At 40.2% G+C, this 7,317-nt stretch overlaps 1 long non-coding RNA gene across 4 annotated transcripts; it reads left to right on the top strand.

The window, feature by feature from the left end:
• The first annotated feature begins 3,152 nt into the window (after nt 1-3,152).
• LOC120678847 lies at nt 3,153-6,430 on the top strand. Of its 4 annotated transcripts, none has more exons than XR_005676848.1 (8): nt 3,153-3,479; nt 3,689-3,770; nt 3,881-3,947; nt 4,115-4,482; nt 4,689-4,775; nt 4,924-4,999; nt 5,856-5,991; nt 6,077-6,430. It is a non-coding gene; the product is annotated as an uncharacterized LOC120678847 (long non-coding RNA). The 4 variants fall into 4 exon arrangements; XR_005676847.1 differs by having other exon boundaries at nt 3,854-3,947; nt 4,639-4,775; XR_005676849.1 differs by having other exon boundaries at nt 3,154-3,479; nt 4,304-4,482; nt 4,639-4,775.
• The last annotated feature ends 887 nt before the right edge of the window (nt 6,431-7,317 follow it).

Genomic DNA, 7,317 nt, shown 5'->3' with positions numbered 1-7,317 from the left:
GCACACTTGTGTAAACTGGGGTCCAAAGCATTTACCTCAAGCCTCGCATGTACCCTTCTTTCCACCACACTACACAGTCATTTGTGTCTATGAGATATGATATTCTTTTATATATTAACTCTAAATGAATTTGTAGGGGCAGGTGACGCCATCACCCGCCCCTAAAAATCATTTTCTATTTTATTCCAAAAATTCATTCAATTTTTTAAATATAGCATAATAAATAAGTGAAACTTCTACATTATGGTTATGGTGAACTATAGATATAGAAAATATGCAAAATATATTTCAGTGTATTTAAAGGTTAAGTTTGTGGAAAGTTGAAAATATAACTTAAGTTGTGTGAGATAGAATATAGTCATAATCATATGTAGAGCATAGCTAGTAAATGATCTTATGATTCTAAATGGCCTTAAATGAATAATGTATAAATGTAAATTTTAGATCTTACCACTATACAAATTTGATATGGAACTACTCTACATCCGAGGTTGTTTGAAAACAAATCAAAACTTATACATTTTGAAACTAGAGAACTTATAATAATTTTTTGGACTATTAGATGACCTTAAATAAAAAAGTTGTCAACTACAGAATTTTAGATCTTTTCAAGCTCTACAATCTTGGTATACATTTTGTCTTCATCCAAGGTTATATGAAAATATTATGATTTTTTTAGTGAGACCATTTGTAGGGTAGGTCATGCCATCATCCGTCCCTAAAAAATCATTTTTAGGTGCAGGTGACGTCATCACCCGCCCTTGGAAACAGTGGCCATTTCTAGGGGTTGGTGATAGACATCACCAGCACCTAAAAATCAATTTTCAAGAGTGGGTGATGGCGTCACTTGCCCCAAAAAATGATGGCCATTTCTAGGACCGATGACATCGTCATCTGCCCCTAGAAGTATTTTCAGAGGCGGATCAACTACACTACAATAGCTCCGCTTTCTTTGTAGAAACTGGTTACTTTTTGACTCGCCCTTGAAAGGATGTTCCTACGAATCGTTTTTTAGGAGACTAGCAGTGACATCGACGAACCTCGTAATAAGAAATATATAACTCATAACTAAACAAGTAAGCCGCACACGGTTTTGTTATCTTTAACAATGCCCTAGGCAATTATAACTAATAATACCACTAGGTAGTTTAGTTACTAGGATTGGTTATATAGTGTTACGCTTGAAAGGCCGTGATTATTTGTCGCCAAGTGCCAAGGTATCATGTGGAAAGCCCTTTTCACTTTTAGGCTGTCAATTGGAGGCCTCTATTTAAGGCCCCCAGTTTGGCCTGGCCCTTTCTGCGTGCAGCACATCGAATAACCGGCCAGTTGAATAGTTGATTGATTGCATGCATGTGTGTGTGTGTGAACCCGATCTTGCACACTTTGGCCATGCATGTCGACTGAGGGATATCTAGAAGACAAGAACATGGTGGGCACGAGAACTCCTGGTACCGGCGTGACATCACAAGGGTTCCCCCGCAGTTGAAGTCACATTAAAGCGGATTGTGAGTTGTCCTGGGAACAATATAGTAGACCTACCCCCTCCCATTCCTATATATTCCAAGATTCCAATAATAAGATTCTCACAAATGTAATCGATATATTTATGTTAATACCAATGCACCATTCACCCTCAATTTTCCTTTTTTGTCCCTATCCAAATTCACCCTATTCAACAGTATACATACTTTAATTCTTATGCCCCAAAATACAGGGATCAGAGGGAATATTTGCATCCATATATGGTCCGAAATAAGTTATCATTTGTTTTCAGATAACTGAAACTTTATTTATCTCAGACAATTACACTAATGTGATACAGTCGCTTCAAGACCTCTCATGTTCGCGTCTCCTCGCAATGTCTTGTCCGGCCTCATCGTCCATTGCCATCCCTCTACGATGAGTGGCCGACCTTCGATACAAGGAAAACTTAAGCTAAAATATGTTTTTTGATGGCATTCTCTAGCCTCTACCTCCATCAGTACTCTCACATGCAAAGTTGGTTAGTTTAAAAGCAAACATGCAATGTATAGTCCTAAAATAAAGTATGCCTAAACAAATTGTAATAAATGTCCTTTTTAGTTGGCCAAACAAAAGCTCTTCTTCGTGTATTACAATCGAGACCAAATCATTACTAGATTATATTAAATTATTTTGTCTTGCCGCCGCATTCGTAAAGATTATTTTGTTGTATTTGGTCTAGGAAATATTATGGAGGTACCCACCAAGATACCTTTGCGCACATAAAGGCAGATTATGATAGATAGATTCCCCATCATTTAAATATCATGTGGAGGATCGAGAACTACTAATTTGAGGCTCTCAATAAAAGAGACACGAGTGGACGACATAGGGGATTATATATAAAGGCAACATATCTGGTGGAAACCACAATCTTCGTGAAAACTCGTGCAAACCACAGCAAAAAAGTCATCTAAATTCATTAAAAAAATCACACATGTAGAATTGGAAATATTTTTCCTAAAGAGATATAGACAAGGAAAAGTGGTTAAGAATTGGAAAGCTACCACCTGTTCTAAGCTACTGTTAGATTGCATGCGGGGGTCAGGTCTCCAATCATGCAACGTATGAAAAAAAGGAAAAGTTGCACGGTCAATGTAGCGTGGTCCATTATATTTTTGCCAAAGGGACTATCCAATGTATCCATATTCAAAGTGAAATTTTCCACTATATTGATTCAGTAATCATATATACACTAAACTTTTGCCGAACTAGCTAAGATTAAAGGACCACACACAAAAACTATAAGACTTGTGATTTTGCGGATGTTATGTTATTTGTATTTCTAGAAATATAACGTATTAATTTCTCTGTGTTGACACTACAAACACTATGTAAGAAATTAACAAAAAAGTCACTTTTACCAGAAACACGGAATTAATACGCGTCTATAATTTGTTATTAGAGACGTGTGTCTACTACACGCGTCTATGATACGATGGTCTCCCATGGCTGTACGCACGACACGCGTCTATGATGTTGAAAAACAGAGACCCGTGTAGAAAAACGCGTCTGTGATAACATGCATCTGTATCAAAGATGTGGATTATTCATCCGCGCCTATGATGGAGTTACGGACCTCAAACTTTAATTCAGTCTGATTTTTAACTCTCGCGTCCGCGTCCCCGCCCCCACACTCCGTCCGCACCTGCCTCAGTTCCTCACCTCTGCCTCTCTCGCACGTCTGCGTCGCCGCTCCCTCTCACCTAGATCCCATCCCCTCTGCATCGCCGGCCCCTCGCTCTCGCCCAGATCCCGCTCCCAATCCGGCGCCGCCGCTCCCTACACCGACCTCCGCCGCCGTCGCTGCTGCCTCCGCCGCCGGCCTCTTATTCTCCACCTCGCCTCCGCCGCGGCCGGGATCCACGGATCCACCTCGTCTTCGACCGCGGCCGGGATGGCGTCGGCCCCAGAATGGCATTACGCGGGGGAGATCCGCCCGCCCGGGCTTCCCGGTAAGCTCCGACCTGATTTGATTTTTCATCCCCTCCCCCATCCTCTATTGGTGATGGACAGATCAATTGTTGGTGTTGATTAACCTAAACCCTCGTCGTCCACCCATGCGTGTTCCGATTAGGGCGCCGCCGCCACCCGTGGGGTGCGTAAGTGTGTGCAGGGCCTCGAACTGATGTTTCCCCTTGTTGTTTGTTCTTAATCCCTGTAGGTAACCGAGTTCAGCTCAAGTGACGAGTAGCGGCATCGTTTGTCCGCAGGCTTCCGCTCGGGATTGAGTTTCTTAATTGCAGGTTTCTTCCTTGCCTTTGCTCTTAAGCTGCTCATGCACATGACGCACATCATGTCCATATGTTGGATTGTTTGTCTCTACCAGATGAGTTAACCAAATAACCTTGTCCAGGGTAAGTAAGGATTATTGCCATTATCAAGACGGATCAAGAAGAAATTGAGCTATTGTGCTTGCCAAGGTAAACATGCTAACGCCTAACTGGAAGCTTGAAACATCAGTGCTATTTTTTGGCTAAGGATGTTAGATGAAACTGAAGTTTATTAACTTAAATGTCACATACACCTGATCCTTGTTTTGCATTTCGAGTGTATTCTACTTGAATCTGTGCTATTGTGTGCTGTGCAGTGTTCAAATTTTTGCACCTTCTAAGCCTTGATCATTTACATCACGGAAATACGGTCAAGGTTGATCTTCATTTTGAATTCTATGGTTCAGCAAAGTCTGCCAAGTCGGAGATTGATTTTGGTCACCACGTCTGCAATTTGAGATAAGGCTTGGTACTGAGATGGTAACTTAATTGTGCGATTGGTGCAGGTCGATGGAATGGATATTCTTGCTGTGAAACAAGCTTGCAAATTTGACAAAGATCATGTCCTTGAAAATTGAATGGATACTTGTGTCTAACTTCTTGATTCTCATCTGCAGTGGACAAAAAAGAATGTACTAAGCACTGCTGCTAGCCTGAAAATTGAATGTAATAACTGTGCTGAAAGGTTTGATTCTCATCTTGTTGCTACACTATGGATTCATTGGATTCTGATCTTGAAAATGTACTAAGCACTGCTGCTAGCCTGAAAGCTTTACTATGGAAAAGGACATGAGAATCTTTTTAATACTAGCCTGTGCTATTTGTTTCACATGTTATAAAGTTGGACATTCCTAAGATCAAGAAGACTTACTGAAATAACAAGGTGTGCAGGAGGCACACTCTGCAAAAGGCAACTCAGTATAAGAAGGGTAAGGATATGGTGGTCAGAGTCAGACCAAGCCTGTCTTCCAGAAGAAGGTAATGCAACATATCTATCTGATTGTAAGATTGATCTATCAATCATTTATACCTTTGTCTGTTTTGATGCCATGTCTTAAAATAACTGAAAATTGTAAATGCCTATTGGCTGCACAATTTAGGATATGACAAATGTTGTAATTTTCAGGCCAAGACCACCAAGAAGATTGTGCTGAAGCTGCAGTGCCAGAGCTGCAAAGGACTACTCACAATACCCGATCAAGGTACTCATTTTTCCTATGCCTATTCTCTTATTCATTGACAGGAGGTTTACATACTGCTAGTAAGTATATTTACATACTGTACTGCACGGCGCCAAATTTAGTTGCTGCAGAGTGAATGCGCAGGAATTATAGATGTCGAAATTGTTTTACTTCATAGCTATGTTACACGGATACTGGTACGGGTATCGGATACGATACGTATCGGATACGCGGATACGCACTTTCCCAAAAAACACTGATACGGGGATACGGCTAGGATAATTAATAATTACACATAAATATCACATAGATATTCAGCAAGTGAGATTTTACTCTTGAGTAACTTCCCCTATACTCAGATGTGCAATACTTGCATGTCCATATAACATTACCTCTATAACTAGCCTTCTCTAAAAGCACAACTGATTCCACAAGGGGTTCTTCAGTTGCCGCTCATCTAGTTCTACAGTTCTATTGCAGCAAGTTCATCATTTTGTATCATCTCTTACTACCAAAACAACATTTGGGTGGGCTGATTAATGCTTTGGGTTGTATCCCATCTGGCCAAAAAGTATCGGATACGCGTATCCAAGCAAATACGTATCCGTTTTTTCAGGATACGGCTAGAAACGTATCCGAGGCGTATCCGGGGCGTGTCCGTATCCGATACGTATCGGATACGGATACGCCACCTCCTAGGAGTATCCGCGTAACATTGCTTCATAGCACCACATACTGAACTAGTACAATACTTTCCAAGTTTTTATTGTTGAACTGTGGTCGAATTTGCAGGTTATAGTAAACATGTTATTCTGTTTTATGATCCCTTCAGGATATTTCTGCTCCTCCAGCTCATAAGCATGCTCCATTTCTGCAGGGGCCTATGATACTGAGGAGCAGCTGCTCATGCATATGAGCCACCTAGTGAAAGACTGAAACCTTTGTTTTCAGTATTTGAAGTTACATAATTAGTGGGGTATTCAGGCGTGCAAACACTGATATTCATTTTAAAGGTACTCTAATAGAAACTATCATCAAATTTCCCAAAATTTAACCTAGGATGTTCATTTATTTGTAACGTTCTTTTTTGTTCATCAGACTATATTATTCCAAAGGGCTGCAAAATATTTGCTTCATTCCGAGCTGTGCACCTTAATACTGAACACTATGAGAATGCTCCGACCTTTGATCCTTGGAGATGGCAGGTACATTAGGTTCCGGTTACCCTTATGGAGTTATGGTCAAAGTAAGAGTAATCATAGATAAGAAAAGTATCCCCAATAGTTAGTGGAATTTTCTTCCTTTTTTAGTCCCTTTTATCTGTAACTTGGTACAAACAGCAGTCGGCAAACTCTGCTTTGCTTGTAAAATGACCCAAAAACTGCTATGCAATGCGTACTGGTTACAGGTAACATTTTGCTGTGCATATCCTAAGATCTTGCTAGTCATTTATATCGTTGTCCTAATAATTCACAAATGATGTGATGATTTTGTACTATTTGGTGGGCAAGATGCTATTCTATCAGCAAATTATTGGCAAATGGGAGAGACTGGTCGCTTAGATTTGTAGCGATCTTTGTCAAGCACATCAGGATCATGAACATGTTGTGTTATATTAGTCCATAAACATTTTTGTATCTGTCAGTTGCCCAGTACCCAGGAGATACAGTGCAGATCCACTAGTGTGTGCTCTGTTCGAGTATCAGTGCATTCATCTATTGCTAGTAGTAAATTTTCAGGCATCATTGTGCAGAGTCTTTTAATGGTTGAAATTGTACCATTTGTGAAATATGTGATTTAGAAATGCACACCGTGGATCTAGTTTTATTTTTTGGTTTTTGCAAATTGTTATCAGAGACGCGTTTTAACTAGGTGTGTCTCTGATGGACCACATCAGAGACGCATTTTAACTAGCTGCGTTTCTGATGAACTGCATCAGAGACGTGTTTTAACAATAAGTGTCTCTGATATTAATCATCAGAGACACGGTTCACGCGTCTCTGATGTGGTCATATTAGAGATGTGGAAATTCGCGTCAGTGATGTGTTGTTATCACAGACGCATGATTTTTTGCGTCTGTGATGAGGTTTAAAACACGTATGTAATGAGGTCTTCTTACATAGTGAAATTTGTATCCTAATTATACAACTTCCTTTTGAAGAGGGGGGGGGGGGGGACCCGGAGCGATCAATTTTGATTACATATAAAAGAAGAAAACAGGAACAGAAAACAAATGGGTACCAAAAAGCTAGCACACACAGTAACGCACATAAAAGAAAGAAAAGTGAACACGAGAAAGAGGACACATATGAAGTGACAATAGTAAAAGTTGGCATGTT

Source organism: Panicum virgatum, chromosome 6N (assembly GCF_016808335.1).
Source record: "Panicum virgatum strain AP13 chromosome 6N, P.virgatum_v5, whole genome shotgun sequence".
NCBI lineage: Eukaryota > Viridiplantae > Streptophyta > Magnoliopsida > Poales > Poaceae > Panicum > Panicum virgatum.
Note: the sequence above shows the minus strand (reverse complement) of the source record. Positions and strands in the feature narration are given on the sequence as shown.